At 47.0% G+C, this 20,528-nt stretch overlaps 1 protein-coding gene and 1 non-coding gene across 7 annotated transcripts in view; one reads left to right on the forward strand and one right to left on the reverse strand.

The window, feature by feature from the left end:
- Nucleotides 1-20,528, reverse strand: part of DOCK4 (dedicator of cytokinesis 4) — a 352,254-nt gene that overhangs the window by 226,703 nt on the left and 105,023 nt on the right. The window lies entirely within an intron of this gene.
- On the forward strand, nt 8,854-8,972 carry LOC120602585 (5S ribosomal RNA). The gene has a single exon (XR_005652797.1). It is a non-coding gene; the product is annotated as a 5S ribosomal RNA (ribosomal RNA).

Consider the following 20,528-nt stretch of genomic DNA (forward strand, 5'->3'; position numbering starts at 1 on the left):
AAAGTGGCCTCCAATTATCCCTGCTGTCTACACCCCACCTGTTTCCATCATGCCTGACACCAGGAGGCATCGAATTCTCAGCCCTGCCTTATTCATACCGCTGCTTTCACTAACGACATGTGACCCAGGCACCTTCTTAAGCCATCTTGTATGCAGCCTGCTACCTGGGAAAATCAAACTCTCCACATACGTATGTGGACCCAATTTAAAGTGAGGTCAAAACGTTCTCCAGAGAAGCTTTGGTGAAATTAATATGAAATAACAATAAGTGATTAACATGGAAATCCTCCAACAGGATTCCCGATGACAGAAATTACATTTCCAGGTTCAGGATTATCAAATCTTACCGTCTAACCAATCGGAATTCTAAACAGAAAGGTCTTCACATTCAAGGGACACGAGTAGGGGAAATTACGCCACAGGTGGACTCTGCACTTTTGTTTTAAAATGTCCAATAAAAGGGATTTAATTAAATAAGTCATGATGCTCCATACAGGATACCAGCAGTAAAAATGGCGCTGTAGAAGGAAACTTAACGGCATGAAAATCTGATCAAGCATCATTCAGTGATAGTCTAAAGCCGTACACGCAGTATTCCTCCTTTTAAAATACTAACATAATCGTACATATATGCATTAAGTATGCACATTTGTATATATTAGGTTCTAGAAACCTAATATATATTTTAAAAGGAAAGTGTATGAAATGTCTAAAGTAGTTATCTCCAGTTAGTGAATTTAGAAGTAATTATTATTTTTCTAGTTTTACATTTTTAACTAAGTATTTTTTACTAAGAGAACATACTAGCTCGGGGTGCAATGCAGCCCCAAGTTAAAACCATGAGTTGAGACATCTTATGAACTATTTTCCTTGGGTTTAACAGGGAAACGCTGATGAACACTGCTGATAAAAATCTTTGAAGAATCTCAAATGCCCATCTATTATGACAGGAAGGTCACAGAATGCCCAATTATTATAATTCTTTTCAGGAGAGGTAAGACCCTGAGGTGTAGCTGTCAGAGTAAATAAGAATATACAATTATGAGGGTTAAAAAATGTACTTCCTCTGACCTCAAGGAAATGGGGAAGAGAAGGAAATGGGGTCATAGTATCTTTCCACATTAGTTAATATTTTTCAGCAAACCATACCTTGAGTGAATTTTAAGGGTTGAAATATGGTGCAGCTCAATGCATGTGAACAGACAAATTTTAGATAAAAGCAGAGTCACTGACAAACCCGCTATCCAATGCGTAGTAAACAATTTCAAAAATGACAAAGTTAATTATTCCAAATCGTACTACTACTACATATATATAACAGACCTAGGCGTAAAACTCCCAAACCCGGTCCCGTTTCCACCCTATCGTTCTGCTTCCTGCTCCATTTCACCGTAGCTGTAACAGGGGACGAAAGGCTTTCTAGTTGTGGTTCCTGTGTTGCTACTAACTCCAGTTTCGGCCATCACGCCTCCCATTTGTGAGTTTCCTTTCCCGTCACTGACATGAAGAACCAGACCGGCATGGCGTCCATGCCCCTCCCGCCCTGGGATTCTACGATTCGATGGCAAAGAGAAGACCCTGGCTCGAGCCCCTTTTCCCTCTGCATAGCCTACTCCTGGAGAGCCAAGCTGTGCCCCACTGCGTTCAGAGTGCAGCCTGCGAGCCGACAGGGGAGCACGGTGGCCAACAGAGAGACTCTCCGGTCCCTTATGCAATGAAAATAATGGCCGGTGGCAAGGTGACAAAGAGTAATAATCTCTGAGGATGTTTATCTATCATTTTAGTGACACCCCCTCCGACTCCGCTCACTGAAACAGCCATCACTGTGGTCCACGGGAATCAGCGACCAGGAGACGAAGACACTATGCTCCAAGCTCATGCCGTATTTGCCTTGGGACAGGACGACCATGCCACAGGGGGGAAAGGAGACACCGGAGCACTAACAGTGAGGAAGGGTCAAGAAGTTCCCAACACCAGTGGCAAAACCCACATCTGAGACAGCAAAGGCAAACAAAACACGCACTTACATGGCAAAAGGTCGGAAGACCAGTATGTGCTGAGTGAAAAGTCCGTGAATGCCACGTGACAAAAATTAGAGCAAATACATGAGGAAAAAAGTATTTAGTTGATAATGTGCAATCTACACAAAATTAAATCTTTGCCATCCGGCTGCGTGCTATACAAATGACCAATCGTCGACGACAGCAACGGCTCCCTACCCGACAGCACGTTAGGCAGAAAAGGGAAATGAGCAGCCATCGTCACCTACCCAGCAAAACAGAGAAAGGCTTTCAGACGTCTTCACCAAACCTGTCATTAAACTGCCTTTAAAATCAAAAAGACCCTCCTCAACAATCTCACTATTTCTTTTGAAAAACTGACCAGTTTCACATTCAATTCTTATACCCCCAAGAAACTGCCACCAATCAACTCTTATCCACAAAGGAAAGAACATTAAAAGTAGGAGCTTACTTGCTTTGATTCAAACAGAATGAATGATGCATTGATAACATACAGACACCAATGAGAGGTTACGCTGTAGATAACCAAGACATCGCCTAAATGTGAAAGGCGAGATTAAGATCTCTACTGAAAAGGCACCCATAAGAGCCATCGATGGAGAGAACAAGATGTCGAAGAATCATGTGTTACTGAAAAGGCAGACATGCCACTCTCGCAGAACACAGAGTTCATTACCAATCAATCCCAGCATCAGCAGATCCAAACATCAAGGACAGAGCAGACAGCTGTGGGCGGAAGGCACATGAGAGAGGCTGACTTCAGTGTGGCTTGTGCGTAGTATTTGAATACCCCACTATCAAGCTACTTCCGGGATCCCCAGCATTTGTAATGAAAGCCCTTAGCTTCCTTTCAGAAATAAGAACCTTAGACACTTTTGGCAGGCTACGTTATTTTGTATTTGAGCCGTGGACGCTCAGGTTAAAAAAGACTTTCTCAAGATCTCCCAACTAGTTCATTAGAATAATAATGGGGGAACTGTTCTCTGCTATGAACACAGACTGGAACAGTATCTAACACAGCTGATTCCCAATAAATACTTATTAAACCAATAAACAAACCAGCAATACATTATAACGATCACTTGACACTAAAAACTCCTTGGCTGAGGACAAGGATCAAGCGTTTTTGTCCACCCCTACCCAAAACTTAGAACCTGCCTCAAAGATAATAATATCAAACAAAAAAGGGCATCCCCCTGCCCCCTGAAACACACTAGTTTGTAAGACGGGTTAAGAACATTTCAGTTACGTCTCTGAATCTGACAGGCTGGTGAATCACACCATTTTGCTCACTCGGACATCAAAGGCACTGCTACAGCAGATGCGACTGAAAGATGAGGGAACACAGGTCACGGCCAGAAATTTTCACAGAAGTATACTAAAATTTATGCCCCATAAGGCGAAGGTAAGAAAACAACACCGCTCCTTCTGCAGAGTGGAAAGCAAGCAAGTTCCCCTGAGCTACCACGTCTAAGGTGACGCTCAAGGCATTCGGAACCGACCAGCACCTAAGGGAGTCACTGTTGAACACGCTGTCCCCTGAATAGCAACTGTACCTAACATGAACAGAGAAACTTGTCAGCTGAAAACCTACATCTCACTGGAGCTTGTTTCGCTGCTGGATATGCTTATCTGCTGGACTCTGGCGCAAAAAAAGCAATCATCGCCCGTGACAGCTCAAACTCTGTGCGAGACGCCATAAAAGGCGATCATTACCCACATCTGTGAAACAATCACCATCCCTACAGCTTCAGAATCGACGAAAAGCTAACATCTGCCAGGGGGCTTTGGGTGCCAGTCAGCCTCTGTCCAAGCCTGGGGCTGGTGTCTGCCTCTCAGAATGAACACTGAGGATATTTACAGGAATGCAGAATACTCATCACCCAAGAAGGTCAAATATACAATCTGCTATTTCCCCCCAAACTTAAAGAGGCCTCTTCTAAAAGCTGTTAAAATACTGCTCATCTTCTGGACAAGCTTGGTTTTTGTTTAAGCTTTAAGGGAGGCCTCCTCCAACTGGGAGAAAGGTGAGCTGTGGCTGGTTCTGTTACCATACAGTGCTAAGGTTGCTGGCTTTATTCCTGGACTTGACAGTGAACTGTACGTTAATGAGAATGAACCTGAACTTGGTGCCTCTTTGCCCAGGGCCTTTTCGGTGCCCCGTGTAATCCACACAGGCCCCACAGCAGTGCAGTGGCCCAGGGGGGACACTTTGGAAAGGCCAGGTGGTCTCCCCCATTGTCGACAGGGTGTTCACGCAGAAAATGCCAGGCGGCCACTGAGACGAACGACTAAGAACAGTGTCCCGATGATCCTTTTTTAAACAAAAGCCAAACGCTGGGATTCCCTGGGGAGTCAGGAAGGTATGGGGGGGCTCTGGCTTCCAGTGCACACCCCCGCTTTCATCATTCGGTTTCCAACAGGGAAACTGCCAGCTCAGCCCTGAGTTTCCACTGATTTCAAAGTCTACGTAAGATTTCACACTGTCAGGACAAACTGAGATTGCCAGGTTTTACTAGAATCCAAATTCTGAAGCTAGAACATCTATGGCTGTTTCTGTTTCGTTCTGATTTCACAATTAATAATTTCTGATTATGGCATTAGATGAATTGGCAAATTGTGTCAATCTTTTGTGGCTTTGCGATGGCCTCTTAGGTATATAATTCTAAGAGTAAAATATGGCTGCTGCCCACATAAAAAAAAAAAAAGACAGTAGTAGGTACACATACTATTGTATTACACAGCACGATGCTCCCACATAGAAGAAATTAGTGGACCAAGAACAAATAAAGTGTCATCTTTAAAGCCTAAGAAGGTAGAGCAATGGAATAGCAAAATCAGGTCGGTGGGAGCTGTAACACGAGGCTGCGTAAACGAGTTGGGACTCCTCAGGGCTTTGGGGTGGAAGGCTGAAAACTCTCGGAGGGTGAGGTATGACATTTCGGCAGCAGGATTTCCTGATGACGGAGGGAAAGTTGGTGGCACCAGATGACAAAGGCCCTGCAGTCACTGCACACACATTAGCTCACTTTTCAGACAGAGAATTTTCCATGACCGTAAATCGCAGATTCCTTTTAAATGACCCCTTGCACTGAGGAGAAGAGCCTGGGCGAGTGACGAAGGAGTTAGGAGAACATGTAGGCTCGACACCTTTGGATGTTAATTTCTGAAGTAAGATATCTAAAAACGACCGCAATCGGTTTTAGAGAAACCATTAATAAGTCAGAAAGAGATCAGAGAAAGAAAAATTTTAGAATAAAAAAAATTTAATTTGCACCTGGCTGCCAAAATTTTCTCAATAAAAACTTGAGAGGAGCTTGCTCAAATGACAGTACATTATGTGAGACGATCTGATATAGCTATGAAAGAGTCAGGCATTTTTTAAAAGGAAAACGAAAACACTCTCAAGTCTTCCCAAGATGACTCCAATTTATTTCCTAAAAGATTTCTTTTTAATTAAAACCTAAAAGAAAAGTCTAACTAGATATTTATAGGTCTATTTTAGATCAATAATTTTACATATATGCATATAAAGAAACAAAATTAGTTTTTTTTATATATATATATATTTTTTTTTTAAGCCACATTTTAATATCCAAATCCCTATACCCCTCTTAAAGAAAGGTCTGTCAGTACCAGGAATGTGGCATTCAGTAGATGCTGCACTTCCACTGAAATGCCTTTCTTTGCCCTTCCTCTCCGTGTTTCGGGCAAATTCCCATGCTGGATTTCTTTGATCCATTCTAAGGCTATGTTATTTCAGTGATGGATCACCAGGCCTGTGTTGGCTCAGACCTACTTCCTACACACCATTTAACATCTGTATCTCCACATCCTGTCCTGATGCCCTAATACCAGCCCCAAACTACTACACAAAAAGCTTTGTACCTTTCCTCATGCACGCCCACCGTTTCCCTTGATTTCATCCTCCCCTCCACTATTATTAAGCTCTTAATTCTTCCTCTTAACATTCTCATTTTACAGTTTTACAAACACAGGCCCAGTGAAATCCGCATAATTTATACCACATGTAAAGTTGTTTTAGAATCAATTGACAGAACACACCCATACGAGTCCAATTTCTTGTTCTGCTTTTCCCATAAAAGAGTTAAAAAGCCAGTTAAATGCTACGGTTCCCATACCCAGTGTTTATTTATTTCAATTACTGTTATTTCAAAGGACTCATATAATGCAACTCTATTCTCTTAACCATTCAAAGCCTAGAGCTAATAAAAGTACTGATTCTCACTGACCCGCCATCATTCTAGAAAGGCAATGGCAGACCATAAGCCTTACTAATTATAGGACAATTTTTGGCCACATGCAAGACCCCAGGGTGCTATTTATATCCTCCTCCTCGGATCCAGTTCAAGGGCTTGAAGTTCAAGGGAAGGACATGCTTAGAGCCACAGTGAGAATTCTCTGCTGCAGACCACACCACGAAACTCAGCACAAACAGGAGCAGCCCTCGTCTCGTCTGCATGACTGAATGCACGCGAATATCTTTAAAAGGGTTTTTCCACAAGAAAAAAGTCGTTCCGCTCATCGCCTCCCCACACCAATGCCTAGTTCCCAAAAGTCTACGAAGTAACTCTGCCCCGCATCATGGAGGAAAGCACCGCTAACGCGACCGGCTCCCTCAGCTTAATGAGCCTGGCGAACATCATGATCGTGAAGAAGAGGGCTCCTTCCTAACACCGGGCAATACGGAACTTATGCTATAAATTATGAGGATTTATTTCGAGTTGATTTCGCTTGCTTTCCCACTCAGCGGCATGCATGGACTCGCGAGACCGTGCAGAACCGGCTGTGTCTCTCAGAACCCGCGGGAGAGAGGTCCAAGGGGAAGGCATCATCGCGAACCTCATTGTCACCGGCCCCTGCAACAACCCCTGGGCCAGAATCCGACCCGCTCCCCGGGTGACGAGTACAGAAGTACACATCGCCACTGACGAGGGGTGCGGGTGCTGGAGAGGAGTGCCCAGGGGCCACCCTCCCAGCTTCTCAGCTCCCTCCGTGTGAAGGCTCCAGGCGCTTCTAGAAGGTTCTCCTCCCAGGAAAACAAGGACAGGGACCGGTGAACGACCTCATGGGGAGGGTCATAAAATGAGCACCCTGACTTCTGAGCTGGTCACAGAGGCCTCACTCAGCCTGAGGCTGGAGACTGCCCTGGGCGACAGGAACTTCACACCGCTCTCCACTTCTAAAGGGACGAGGCCCTCGGCAAGTCGCCACGTGTGCCCACCACGACGGGTCCCATTTCCAAAGAAAAGCAGCTCTTTTCTCCCCAGTAAACTCAGTACTAAAACCCTGGCTGTGTGGCCAAAAACAACACAGAAGTCACGACTATGTTAACTGACTTCCGACTTGGGACCAGAGGGCCTGGACGTTCTTTTCTAAACTCTGACCTTCAAATTACTGACAAAAAAAAATCTACAAAATAATGAAATGCCAACTATGTATTTTCCAGTGCTTGTGGGGAGAAAAATGATTCTTCGTGTAACATTAGATTTACCTGCATCTGCTCCCAGCTCCTCTGAACTGAGCATGAGTCATTCACCACATTTTGAATTCACTTCTTTTACATTTATTTAGAACTTTTCTTCCAAAAATCTGGTTAATTTTTGAGCAGCAATAAAATAAATGATATCCGCACCCTTGTACTCATTCCAAAAGAGACTGAAGTAATTTAAGCTCAATATTATGGGAAGTTAAAGGAAATTTAACCTGTTCGATATCAAAAGAAGATATAAATTAAAGAAATAGGAAGACAAGGAAAATCAGGTGAGAGTGAGATCGGGCCGGGAGGAGGCCCAGGAGCCCAGACGTGTTCTGTGCATCTCCACGGACTGCGGGAGACGGAGCCGGGACTGGCTCTCAGCTCCTCCTGAACAGACGGCAGGAGGGCAGTGTGGCCGCTGAAGAGAACCTGTGCCCGCAGGTAAAACCGGAGAGCGGCGAAGGAGCAGCCCAGTGAGACCTGACGTGAGGATGGAGGACGCTCTCTCCTTCCCCACTCGGACTCGCACTGTGTCCTGGTGGCTTGTCGGGGGAGGGGGCGCGGAGCAGGTGGGGTCAGAGAAGAGTTCAGCTTCAAGAAGACCATCTCGGCTTACTTTCATGTAACTGGCCTCTCTGTAAGAAGTTATTTGGGGAGGACAAAAGGTCACGTGGCTCTCTTTTTGAACAACACATTGACAACCCTGAGTCAGGACCACGGCCGCAGGGAGTTCATACTGGGATTTGCCTGTGCATATATATCATTTCAGCGCCTTAGACATAAATTAAGCTCTCCTAATGTCTATTGTATGAACTCTCCCCGAAATCCCAGGTAATGGAACCGTGGCCGCCAGAGAAAAGGGGGAGCCCGCCCTCGTCTTCACCCCGCGCTCCCCGCACAGTGAAAGGCTGCGGTGCGCCTGCGCCCAGCTAACGACTTGCACTGGTTCAACCAAGCGCGTTTACCGAGCGCGCAAACGGCTAGAAAGGCGTCCTGCGAAGAACACAGGGGTTGGGACAGCGCCAGCAACGGGAGCAAGCGCAGACCAAAGATGGGAAAATGGACATTTCCGTGGATTTACATTAATCAGCAATGATATAGGTAAAAACTGAAGATCTGATCAGATCTGAAAACAACAGGGCACAAATGATACAACGTAAGTCTGAAATAATCAAGGAAACCATTTGAAATAGAAATGTTATACACATTATCATTAATAATTATGTCCAACCTACATCTTTTATATTAAAATCAGCGATTAAAACCAAATATGAAAATAAACTACTTGATTCAAAACCCATCAAACTGCATGCTTCAAAATGGGTATGGTTTGTTTACGGCCATGACACCCTGAACAAGCCAGATCCCATCCGATCTCAGAAGCTAAGCAGGGTCGGGCCTGGTTAGTACTTGGATGGGAGACCACCTAGGAAGACCAGGTGCTGTAGGCATAAAAAATGAAAAATAAGGAATTGTAGGCTGACAAGGTCCTTGCTATTTGTGAGGTCAACCAAAGGTTGTCTCACCTTAAAAAAAATAAAATGGGTACAGTTTATTGTACATAAATTATAATAAAACAATGAGGCAAAAGGTAATAAAGCACTTAGAAACAAACCTTCAAATGCCTGCTATCAAAAAGAAGCTGTTAAAAATAATGAAACGTATTTAATCACATCGCTCTAAAATTACATGGTTACATTATATGATTAAAAGGTTTCACAGTACTAATGAAAATTAAATGATAAAGTTCATGTTACCTTTATCTGGTGCTACGAAAAATGTTTTTGTGATTGCTTTATATTATGCTTAATAAGAGTATACATATAGTACATGTACATAATTTGTAAGTAAAAATACACATTTTGGGAGTACAGACCCAAATATTTCACCCGCGGAGTTACACTAATTCAGAAAATCCTGAATTCGTTGTGTAAAGTAGAGACGTTTGGAAAATGTCTGGGTGGTTTTGGGGGAGAAGACACTTCGGCAGCACCGCCAACACCTCATCTTGGCTTCTTCTCCACTCCGCCCCCCCTTTTACTCCTCTGTCTTCATCTCTACCATGGTAAACATATTTTCGTAATATGTGGTCCAGGTCATTGTTTTTTTTTATAAACCATTCAAACCTCCGTTATAAGGAATAGCAAGTCACCGGCTCTATTCCACAGAGGTCCCCAGAGCGATATGAAGCGATGACGTGATGTAATATGCCTAAGTTATTTCCCTGATGTGAATTACCCGGCATAATCCACACTCGGTGTCCTCTGTGACCTTCCGCCGAAGCCGCCCTGCGCGATCACCCTCAGCTATGTCCTTTCGGCCCTTGCAAAGGCTTGCTGTCCTCAGTGGGGCTTCCACAAACTACATTTGTCACCTGCTCCCGTCTTATTACCCCCGTCGCGAACACATTAAACACGGACGCCCTTGGCCTCAAGCAGCCCATGCTCGGAGCTTGAGCCAGGCAGTAGCCCTGATCACAGGTCTGTCTGCTGCCGTGGAGGGGACACAGACGGATTGTGGGCCAGGAGACAATGCATTGAGCCAGACAGAAGGGAGGGAGGAGGAAAGGAAGAGAAGCCGAGTCTGGGCGTGGGTTCTGCGGGTGAACCGGCAAAGGTCGAGGGCTCCCTCCTCTGCCCACGTCTCCGAGGACCACGCCGTCCCGGAGGCTGCGACCCAAAGGCAGCGAGCGACAGTTCAGAGGAGGGAAAGCTCCTCGGTGACAGGAAACGGCGTCTGGGTGAGAGACGAGGCTCCAGCCGGCGGACCCCAGGGGCTTCCGTGTCGGATCTGGCGTAAACTTCGGAAGATTCAGGAGGACGACCCTGTTTCAACGACTCGGGACACTCAGAGGCCACTGAAATCACAGTAATATTCTCAAACGCATGTAACAACTTCGCATTCATAAAATCACACTGTGGCATTTCGGAATGTTTTCGCTTCGGTGACTTAGGAACTTAGGACCCTCCTCCTCCATCTGTCAGATCACGGCACGATGACAGTCCTCGCCCTATGTGTTCGTTTGCTCCTAACGGCAAGAAGAGAACACAACAACTTCACCATCTCATGATAGAGCCAAAGAGAATTCAAGGTGCACAGCCCCAAAGGGCCGGCCAGTCCGCCCCGAGACATCTCTCTGCTGGGTCTAACAGGGATGGTGAACTAAAGCGACCATTTTTTTTTTTTTTTGGCTTAATATAAAATTATCTTAAGAATCCATGAGGTTAAGATGTATTTGAGATAACTGTTAAGAACCCCTCACTCCTACCTCGGATGGCCTCGAGGCCCCAGCCTCACAGGTAGAAGGGACCTTGGACGGCCTCAAGGCCCCAGCCTCACAGGTAGAAGGGACCTTGGACGGCCTCGAGGCCCCGGCCTCACAGGTAGAAGGGACCCCAAGCACCATCCGGAGAACAGCTGCGTCCTGTCTGTGCTGACCTACCCAGTGCCCTTGAGGACAGAGGGGTGGGTCACACGACCAGGCAGATGCAGAATTAAACCGCAGAGACAGTCATGGAAACAAAGGGAACGAGAAGCCCCCTGGAAGAGCGTGCCGCCTTGCCGGGTTGTGGTTTGTAAGGCCACTCAGGACAGACGTCCGGCGGGTAAGGAGCAAACAAGGCCTTCCTTCGAGGAAGTGGAGCCCTGGGCCTGCTAAACACTGGTCTTCCTGTCACCTGCCTCTCACTGTCCGGTCCGCTGCTGATACCAAGCCAGAGGCAGCGCATGCAGCAGATTCTTCATAAGCTCTCCCTGGCCACTTAAGATGTCTTAAAAATAAGTACAACAAAGTTTTCTTTTAAAAAGAATTATAAATATAACCCTGACTCATAGTAGCCTTTCCTGAATTTATTTTGTGGAACAATGTTCTGGGAAGGTGTCGATAGTGCCCCACCACCTCCCACCACACACACACACCAGGGTGTGCATGGTGACAAAATGTCAGGAGTCCTTTGCTGGAGAACTTTCCAGGATCTTTTTTATGTTAGTCTTTCTTCCCTGGGAATGTTCCAGAAGGGAATAAATGGTGATGGTGATGGCAATGTTTATTGAGTGCTTACGGGGAAGCCAGACCAGCATCATCTCATATTTCTTTCTGACATACATTCTTATTTAATCCTAAAAACAGACCTGTGTAGTAAGTAAAAGTACAGAGTGCAAAGATGTGGCGCTGTGGCTGCGAGGTCATGACAATACAGGACAGGAACTCGGACCCAGATTTACCCCAAAGCGCAACTTTTTTCATTCATTCACTTATTCATTCGTTTATTCGTTCAGTGGGCTAGTAAATATTCACTCGTATAGGACACTCCTAACTTACATTCTATCCTAATAATAATATTGATAATATGACCACTATCTCGCCACCCACCAACTTCATATTTTTAAAAATGTCAGACTACGTGAGTCGACAGAACAGCAGGATGAATTCCTATTCCTCTGAGCATGAAACTCGCTTGGTGTAAAGCGAAGTAAGTTTCGACAGAGGACAGAAGGGAAGTCCTGTAGGTGGGAAGAGGCACTAGAAACAGTCACAGGGCATTCTGAAGAGGCGGGTCTGTCTCCGATAAAAACACCACTAACTTCTTAAATAGCATGTTTTATTCCAGAGGAAGCCAGTTGCTGCGTGTGGATCTTAGCAAGTGCTTTACAGAGTACCTCTTGGTCAACATATTGTAAAGACCACCGAGATGTGCTGATATATCCTTATCTCTGCTATAGAGCTCCAGCACCAAAAACAGGGATACCGTGAGCTGAGGGCCGATGACAAACGATCCGAATCGCAAAGGCACGCCTAAATAGGCGAACATATTCGATGATTTGTGCTGTTTTCCTGATAGTGCAATAGCTCTCACTGCCCCGACACCACGTGTGTACCCAGGCCTGGGTACGTTTCTGCAGAGGCCCTGGCTACACACCAGCCTTTCCATCCCCGCCTCTATCGCCCTTCCGCCTTACCTAACCTTTGCGTGACATGAAAGCACTTACTGACAGGACCCGCAGACTTCTCCGTCCTGCATGTCTGCGTTCAAGCCCTTTGTACCTCATGTGCACCTTCTCAAAGCTACAACAGACAATGAATACAGACCCAACTTAGGTTTTATCATTTCACCAGGGCAGAGTTGGGAGATGTAAAATGTGAGCCCATCTTGGAAAAGAGGATTGTTGAGGACCTCTGTCCTGTGACATTTAGGGGCACCCCGAATCTTCCTTCATGTCTTCGTTGTAAGGCAGAGGGGCCGTCTGCCAGTGCCTTGTATGGTGACTCCTTCCTTGCAGCCCGAGTCCAGCCGCGAGAGCAGGTTCGATCACGCAGATGTGAGTTCTGACTTGGGAGTGCACTCCGTGAGGAAAACAGCCAAGGCCAGGCCATCCATTCAGCTGGCAAGCATGACGGCAGAGCTGTGGGGTGCTAGAGGCGGCAGCAGCTTTGGGGATCACACGAGGCAATGTGCTCCTGGATTTGGAGGCCGTAGCAGTTTTCTTGTCAGACTGGTCCCCTGCGGTAATTCTAGGAAATGTTCGTGGAAATTCAGCCTCAAGCATGTTTCCTGCATCCGTAGTCTGTAAGCCAGCTAATACCCCAGGATAAATCTCACTTAAACCAGGGTGGATGCTATTATCTGCAACAAAGAACCTCGGCGGACGAACATCCCTCTGGAAAGGAAAGGTTTTGAGACTGCAAAAGGTCTCAGCCAACGGAGCAAAATGTCACAAGCCAGCTCCACACCACCAGCCACCTCTCCATTTGTATTAGAGGCTGTGGGGATGCTAAGCCAGTTCCTCTCTTGTTTAGGGTTATTTCAATCCAAAAAGTAATACAGATTCTCCACTTGGTCCCCAAAGAAGGTGAGGAACAGGTGCCTTGTCTTGGTACACAAGATCTGACGACAAATGAAGGATTCTGTCAATTGTGACAAGCAGCTCTTGTGGGCTGAATTGTCTCTCGCCAAAAAAAAAAATCCACATGTTGAAGCCCTAACCCGCAGTATTTCAGAAGTGATTAAGGTAAAATGAGGCTGTTAGGGTGGGCCGTGATTTCAGTGATTACATTTTGTTTACTTGGTATTTTGCTGCCCTTCTTAATAAAACATAAACTCACTGAGGGGAGACACCGTGTGCGCCCCAGCCAGCACTGGATTCCCAACGGCCAGCAGGGCGCTGGGCTCCCAGTAAGCTCTCAGCAGATATTTGATGAACACGTCGGTGACCTGACCTCGCACTCTCGTCCAGTGAATGGTGCCGGGCGGACTGCAGAAACCCCCCAGGGCCATGACCCCCCAGACAGCCCCCCAAAACCAGGAAGGGGGCCCTCACCAAAAAGCCCACCGTGCCGAGGTAATAATGGCCTTAAAGCTCTGCTTCAGTCGGCCTAGGGTGGTGGCAGCTTTCTGAGCTCTCCGGCTGCTCACGTGCACAGCTGGACTGGGAGCCACTGCACTACGTGACTTCCAAGATCCACCGCGAAGCCAATGCATCTCCATGGTGCTTCTGCACCGTAATACTTTTTTGCCCTCAAGGTACTGTACAAGCTATTCTAAGACGAAACACACACTGATGGTGATATTGGAGGAGCCACTGCCATCACCATGTGGTGTGACACCAGGCATCCAAATCGTGGCTTCTGCCCGAGGAGCAAAGAATTCGGGAGTGCCATGGCATTCCCACGGGAGAAGGTCCAGAATGGAGCTCTGCCCAAGGACAGAACGAACACACTGACTCTCACACCTGAGACTACAAGCGAATGGCCCGAAATGTTAACTCTGGTTATCGCCGGCTGGTGAGCTCATGGGCGAGTTCATAGCCATCCTTTCTTATCTCTTTATAAACTGTTACGCAATGAACATTATAACGTTATAACCAGGAAAAATAATCATGTGCCTTAAACAAAACAGAGAGAACATTCCTAGTCGTAGAATCAGACTGGATATGGCCATGACACCAAACAAAACACACCGACACCCTAATGCCGAGTGAGGGGCCAGCCGGCAGGGCCATGGAGACCGAGCGCATTCCTGACGGGTTAGCAGAGCCAGGAAAGGACTCGGGGTCAGGCAGGACGGAGGGATGTGGGCACGAAGCAGCAGGGCGCGTTTGCCAGAGGAGGCCTGACTTCGGCCAAGCCTTAAAGGGACAAAACAGACTGGGAGAAAATGAAGTCAGCTCCCACCCCCGCTGGATGATAACCAGCGGGCTAACGAGAAAGACGCGTCAACGACGCCGCGGTAGCTACGGGGAGGGCAGGCAGCCCGCTGTGAAGCCGCGTCGCCTGCAGGGCACAGGCAGGGACCGGTCACCGCGGGCCCTTCCAGAACCGACAGCTCTGACTGGCCTGCAGCACGCACAGGGACAGGGGACTCCCAGGGACGAGGCACGGACGCGACCCGCCCGCCAAGGCCGCTGCCTGCAATTCCCCAGGGACGCGGACCCCGAGCCCCGTCGCCGCCATGGAAACCGGCGCGGACACCTATGGCCGGAGCTGAGCTGAGCTGAGCTGAGCTGCTCGCCTTTCTGGTGAAAGACCCAGCCGCCTCCAGGGCGACTGCACGGGCCGCCGCACTCCGCGTGCTCCCTCGGGGGCCCACGGGGACTGCACGCCCGGGTGGCCGGGCCGGTGGCCGCCCGGGTGGCCACTCCCGCGCTCAGTACGCGTGCTCCGGTCCGCTCGGGCCACCGCGCAGCATCACCGGTTCAAACCCGAGCGGGCTCGGGGCTCCGGCCCGACGCGGCCCCCGGGCGTCTGCACCTGCGCACAGGGACCAGTGTCTCGTCTCCCTCGTCGGTTGCATCTCCCTAGGTCACTTTGGGTCGCACAGGAAGAAGGGTCTGCACAGGGATTAGGAAGCACTGGCTTCCGGTACGAATTCCAGCTCCATCCCTCCCAGGGCGAGTTATTCAGCCCCGGCTTCCTCATCTATGAGATCGAGGTAATAATACCTACCCCACAGATTATGAACGAAAATTTAAGTAGCTCCCATAAAGTGCGTGGCCCAGTTCCGGACACATTACAGATACATGTCAGCTCTTCTTATAACTATTACTTCCCCCTTAAGCCAGGATGAGCCTACAAGGCAACCTAGAAAAACATGCCTTCCGGGATAGAAACTTTCAGCCTCTCCCATGGGCGGGAGGGAGACTCACCTCTCGAGAGATGGAGGAGATGGAGGTGGTGTCCGTCTCACCCCCTGCAGGCCCCAACTCCCCCACAGGCCCCCAGGGCACCAAGCCTCCTGGGTGTTCACACTCTGGCTGCATTAATGAATGGTCCCGAGGCCCTTCCTGGATTCAGAGGATCTTCTGATAGGAGCAGGATCCCCCCACATACACACACACGCACTCATAGTAGTTCACCAGGGACTCACTTCTTTAAGGAGTGAACAGGAAAATACCCAAGTGAAACACTAAAAACAACAGATGAATGTTAATGAATGTACCATTAGGGTACCTCGACTTCTACCGCTAGCTCCTCACATTTACAATGCAGTCTGAGTGCCCCAAATAACACTGACGGGCTAGGATGAGCACCCCAGGCCTGAGGTGAGTGCCGGTAAACCCATAAACCTGTGTCATCGGGTGCATGGTGGCTCAACGCTTTTCTTTCGAGAAGAATGCGCTCTCTCTGGCTGCGCAGGCTAAATACAGTCGTGACAGTCACTCTGTTGCTGGTCTTCTCATTAATGACTATTAATGGAAGACAATTCTTGCCTTCAGGGGCTTGTGGCTCCGTGAGGGATGAGCAGTGTCCTTGTTAAAGCGGGGAGGGGAGAGTCCACGTACAGTAAGAATAGCTTATTTCAGTCTCATTCTACCTCTTGTTGGAAGACAGAGAAAATGGCTCCACTTCTCAAGTCTGTTTCTTTATCTGTAAAATGGGGATAGATACCTGCCGGTCTCATAACTAGGATCAGTGCCCTAATAACAAGAGAAGAGAGCGAGCTCCCCTTCTGCCACGTGAGGGCACAGCAAGAAGACAGCCCCCCAAAACCAGGAAAGGGGCCCTCGCCAAAAAGCCCACCGTGCCGGCACCCTGATCTCGGCCCTCCAGCCTCCAGAACTGAGAAGTAAACGCCTGTCCCTTACGCCGCCCAGTCCACAGTCATTCCTTCAGGCACCCTGAACCGAGGCGCTATCACTGATGCTGGTGGCGGATGCTCAGTGACGACGGCACATGCGTGGGCGGGTGTCCGAGCACAAGTTGAGGGCTCCTGACTCCTTGGTCGGAAAGAGAAGAGGCCTTCTGCAAAAGGAGCTACTGACTAGGAACAGTCACAGAGGCAGAGGAGAGGGACGGGAAAGATGGCAAACCAAGACCGCACCTCCCAGCAGGCCCCCAAGCTTCCGAGGCAGGAGGATGGAGCTGACGGCCCGCGCTTGCCTAGACTCGTCTGGAGCAGCAGCCACGGAAAGCTCTGGGCCCCAAGGCGGTTCAGCGTATTGATTCCTTGCAACCAAATCAGCGGCGTTTGGGGTTACATGACGGAAGGAAAAAACAATTTGTTCTACAAAGCCATGTGGTTTTTAAAATCATCGCATTGGTTCAAATATGATTTTACCACAGCCCACAATGGGGCTCCCCTCCTCCCCAAATGTCTGGCATTTCCGTTGATATCTGACCCTGGCAATGAGCATGATACTCTGACACATTTTTTTCCTACTCTTCTTGACCTTTATTGCTTAGTTCTCCTTCATTTTTTAATCTTCTTCTCACCTAGCAGTTTTAAATACTTTTAGGTCTAACCCCTTGTGTCTTCCACGGGCTCTGCCTGGCAGAGTGTACTAAACATGCCAGAAGAATCAATAAATATTGATTAAAGAAAAATTTTATTTAGCATCATTATTAAGGATAGTATGGCACTTAACTAATCCTACCAGATTTATATTATAAATCATTCTACTACCTGAAAGCAAAAACATTTTTTAAAAAATTCTTATAGTTCTATTACTGCTCTATCTGGAATGAATTCAAGAATGACTATTTCAACAGAAATGTTACACAAATTGGAAAAGTGTCACATTCCCAGAGCAATCATCGATCTTCTCAAAGGAATGCAAGAACAATCATCTTAAATATTTTCTAATCTTTGAATTTCTTTTTAGTCACAATTACCTGCTAATCTCTCATTTTCTTACTTGCATACTTTGCCCTTAGCATAGAAAACTAAAAGAACGCTAGCTTTAGAAAAAACTTACCAGAAGCAACATATTACACTGGCAGAAATGAAGCCAGTCGGAAGTTGCCATCTGAACTTCGTCAAAGGTAGAGCTTTCCCTCATATTTCTAGTTAAAAAGATTAGACTGATGAAACCCCAAACGACTCTTCTTTCTACGTGTTTACAATTCAGCAGGGTGAATTCACATTACTATGATCCAACGTGAAAATTATTTCCTGAGTCGTAACCTGGGGATTCGAAATATTGTTTTCTCTCTCAAAGGCTTCCATGTTTATCTGCAAAGCTCTAAGCAAGCATGATATGTCTATGTACTCAGGGACTACAAAAAGCTCATAGATGTATCACCTGTTTAGAAATTCTCGTGTGTAAAACAACTGTCCGTGACCAGGTTATCGGCTTGCAGAATAACATGACAACAGAAGTCAGTCGACAGTCCATTTTCATTTCACTGAATCGTCACTGAACTCCGACACCAGGCACTGTGCATGCCGGGCCCTTGGGAGCCAGAATCCCTTATCTGAAACCTCGGAGTTAAATGTATTGCGTAATTCAGTATTTTTCCAGGTTTTGAAAAGTTGTGTTAAGTATGTATTACTAACCTTCCCAGGTGGATGCACGTCAGTGTCCAGTTGGAGTTAATATTTCTGCAGCAAGACATATGAATATCACATCAACAGGTTGAATAGGTTTTCCTGTCACGCGAGTTACAAAGAGATTTAGATTTTAGACCTTCGGGGGTTTGGGGACAGCAGATAAATAAGCTACAACTGCTACATCAAGGAGCTCGGAGTCAGGCAAGAGGAAGGCATCAGCTCATCCCTGAGGCAGTCAGTAAGCCGCGGTCAGTCAGCTCCACATCCACCCTCCCCCGCTCTGCTCTGGGATGCACACCGGGCGCTCTGCGAACCCCACTTCTGCTGTCACTTGCTGGCTCCGTCTGCCACAGGGACGCTCACGGGAAACGGGAAGCCTGAGGAGGGAAAAGGGACACACTCCTGTCCTACAGATGTCCCCATGTTGCCTCCTGTCTGCTGGCGGTTGCTGGGAGGGGCATCCAGGCAGCGCTTGCTCCCTTGGCCGGCGCAGGTCCCTCTGGTGGCATTGGCACCCAGTCGGCCAGACCCGCCTCCCTCAAAGCTCTCAGCACCAGCTGGCTCACCGCTGGGTCCCAGACCCAGCACCGCGCCCTCCTCAGGTGTGTTTCAGCTCCGTAGCCCCGCCCCACGCCCCAGGTTGCGAAGTTTTAATAACCTAAGCTCTTCCCTACGTAACCTGCAAAATCCCTGCCACTTCCGTGTTCTTTTCTTGCCTTGCCAGTTTCCTAGGTGACACCTACACACCTAGTTAACAATTCTTTATTAAAGTATCTCCGTTTAAATCACTAGCTTGGTTACTATCCTGACTGGACTTCATCAGATACAGTATCTGCAATGAGTTATACTAAATTTGGTAACACAGAGTATGGAACAAAATATTTTAACAGCTGAGGATGGGAGGCTGGGGATGTGCTGGGACAGGACAGGATGAGGAGCAGCGGGGCCAGGGAACGATACTAAAGGGCTAATACTTGAACTAGAACTTTACAAGACAAGAAGGAATTCGGCCGGTAAAAAATGGAGGGAGGGGCATTCTGGTAGAAAATACAACAGAAGCAGCCACACAGAAAATGCAGAGCCTGCTCGGGAAAAGAATTTTTGCGGGGGAGGCAAGGCTGGTAAAAAAATGTTTTCTGAAAACCAATATAAAATAATATTGATTGTCAACTGTAATTGAAAATTTTTTTTAAAAAAAATGTTTTCTGCAGACAAGAGTTAGTGGGGGCTTGCACGCAGCATACAGGACGCGTAGCAGAGACCTTGGAGGTCAGTTAGAAAGCCTAATGCTAAGATGAAGTCTTTCCTCTAAAGATTTATATAATTTAGCAGGAAATCCAGACACAACTCGCTCTCACTACTGTGTAATTAAATACAATGAGTTCCCAAATTGCGAGCCACACTCACTGGCAGCAGTCACTGGGATGTGTCGAAGTAGTTACGACAACTTTAATTTCTGCACTGAAGGCTTTCACTGCGAAGCACTTCGCACAGACCCAACCGCTCTCCCGTACACAAACTCATTTCTGTGGTGAAGCCTGTGATCATGCGAATGGCAGTGGGCTAAAGATTGCCTTTGTTTGTTTTTTTAAAAGAAAAATTCCCTAGAGAAATAAGTAGTACAACAAGAATAAATTCTTCCGGTCCAAAAGAAGCACCCAAATAAATGCAGTGACTACTGATTTCTTAACTTGATTTTCTTCGGACTCCTGGAGAGCTTATAATTTCAATACAAAACATCATTTGTTGTTTCACCTTGTCTCTTAAGCGAGACCATAAAATCACATCTGACGCTTTTTCTATATTCTCCTAGAATCTGTCACAGTGGGTAAAAACTCCCGAAATATTTGTTGATTTCTATGCTAAAAAGACAGTAATTTCAGATAGTCACTCAAAAAGCTCTGAAATAAATACTACATAAAACTATTCCGTTAGAACAGTTCCCAGGAAGCCGAGGCGGACGGTGAGAGTTATTTACTTTTATATTCCCTGGAAACAGGCATAACACCTTGCTCGTAGTAGGTACGAGATAAATGTTTGCCGATGTGAGCTGACCGAAAAAAAGAATGAAAGGTCTTCGAAAAATTCTGAAATCGGATTCTTCATTAATTTAAAATCTGGACAATCAGAGTTAATAAAGAAAATGGATTTGGCAAAAATAGTTTAAATTTTTGGAACTCGTTTTCATACTAAATAGGTTATTTTTTAACAAACAGATGAAGAGAGCTTAGGACACCTTGG

This window comes from Pteropus medius, unplaced genomic scaffold (genome assembly GCF_902729225.1).
Source record: "Pteropus medius unplaced genomic scaffold, Ma_sr-lr_union100, whole genome shotgun sequence".
NCBI classification, from domain to species: domain Eukaryota; kingdom Metazoa; phylum Chordata; class Mammalia; order Chiroptera; family Pteropodidae; genus Pteropus; species Pteropus medius.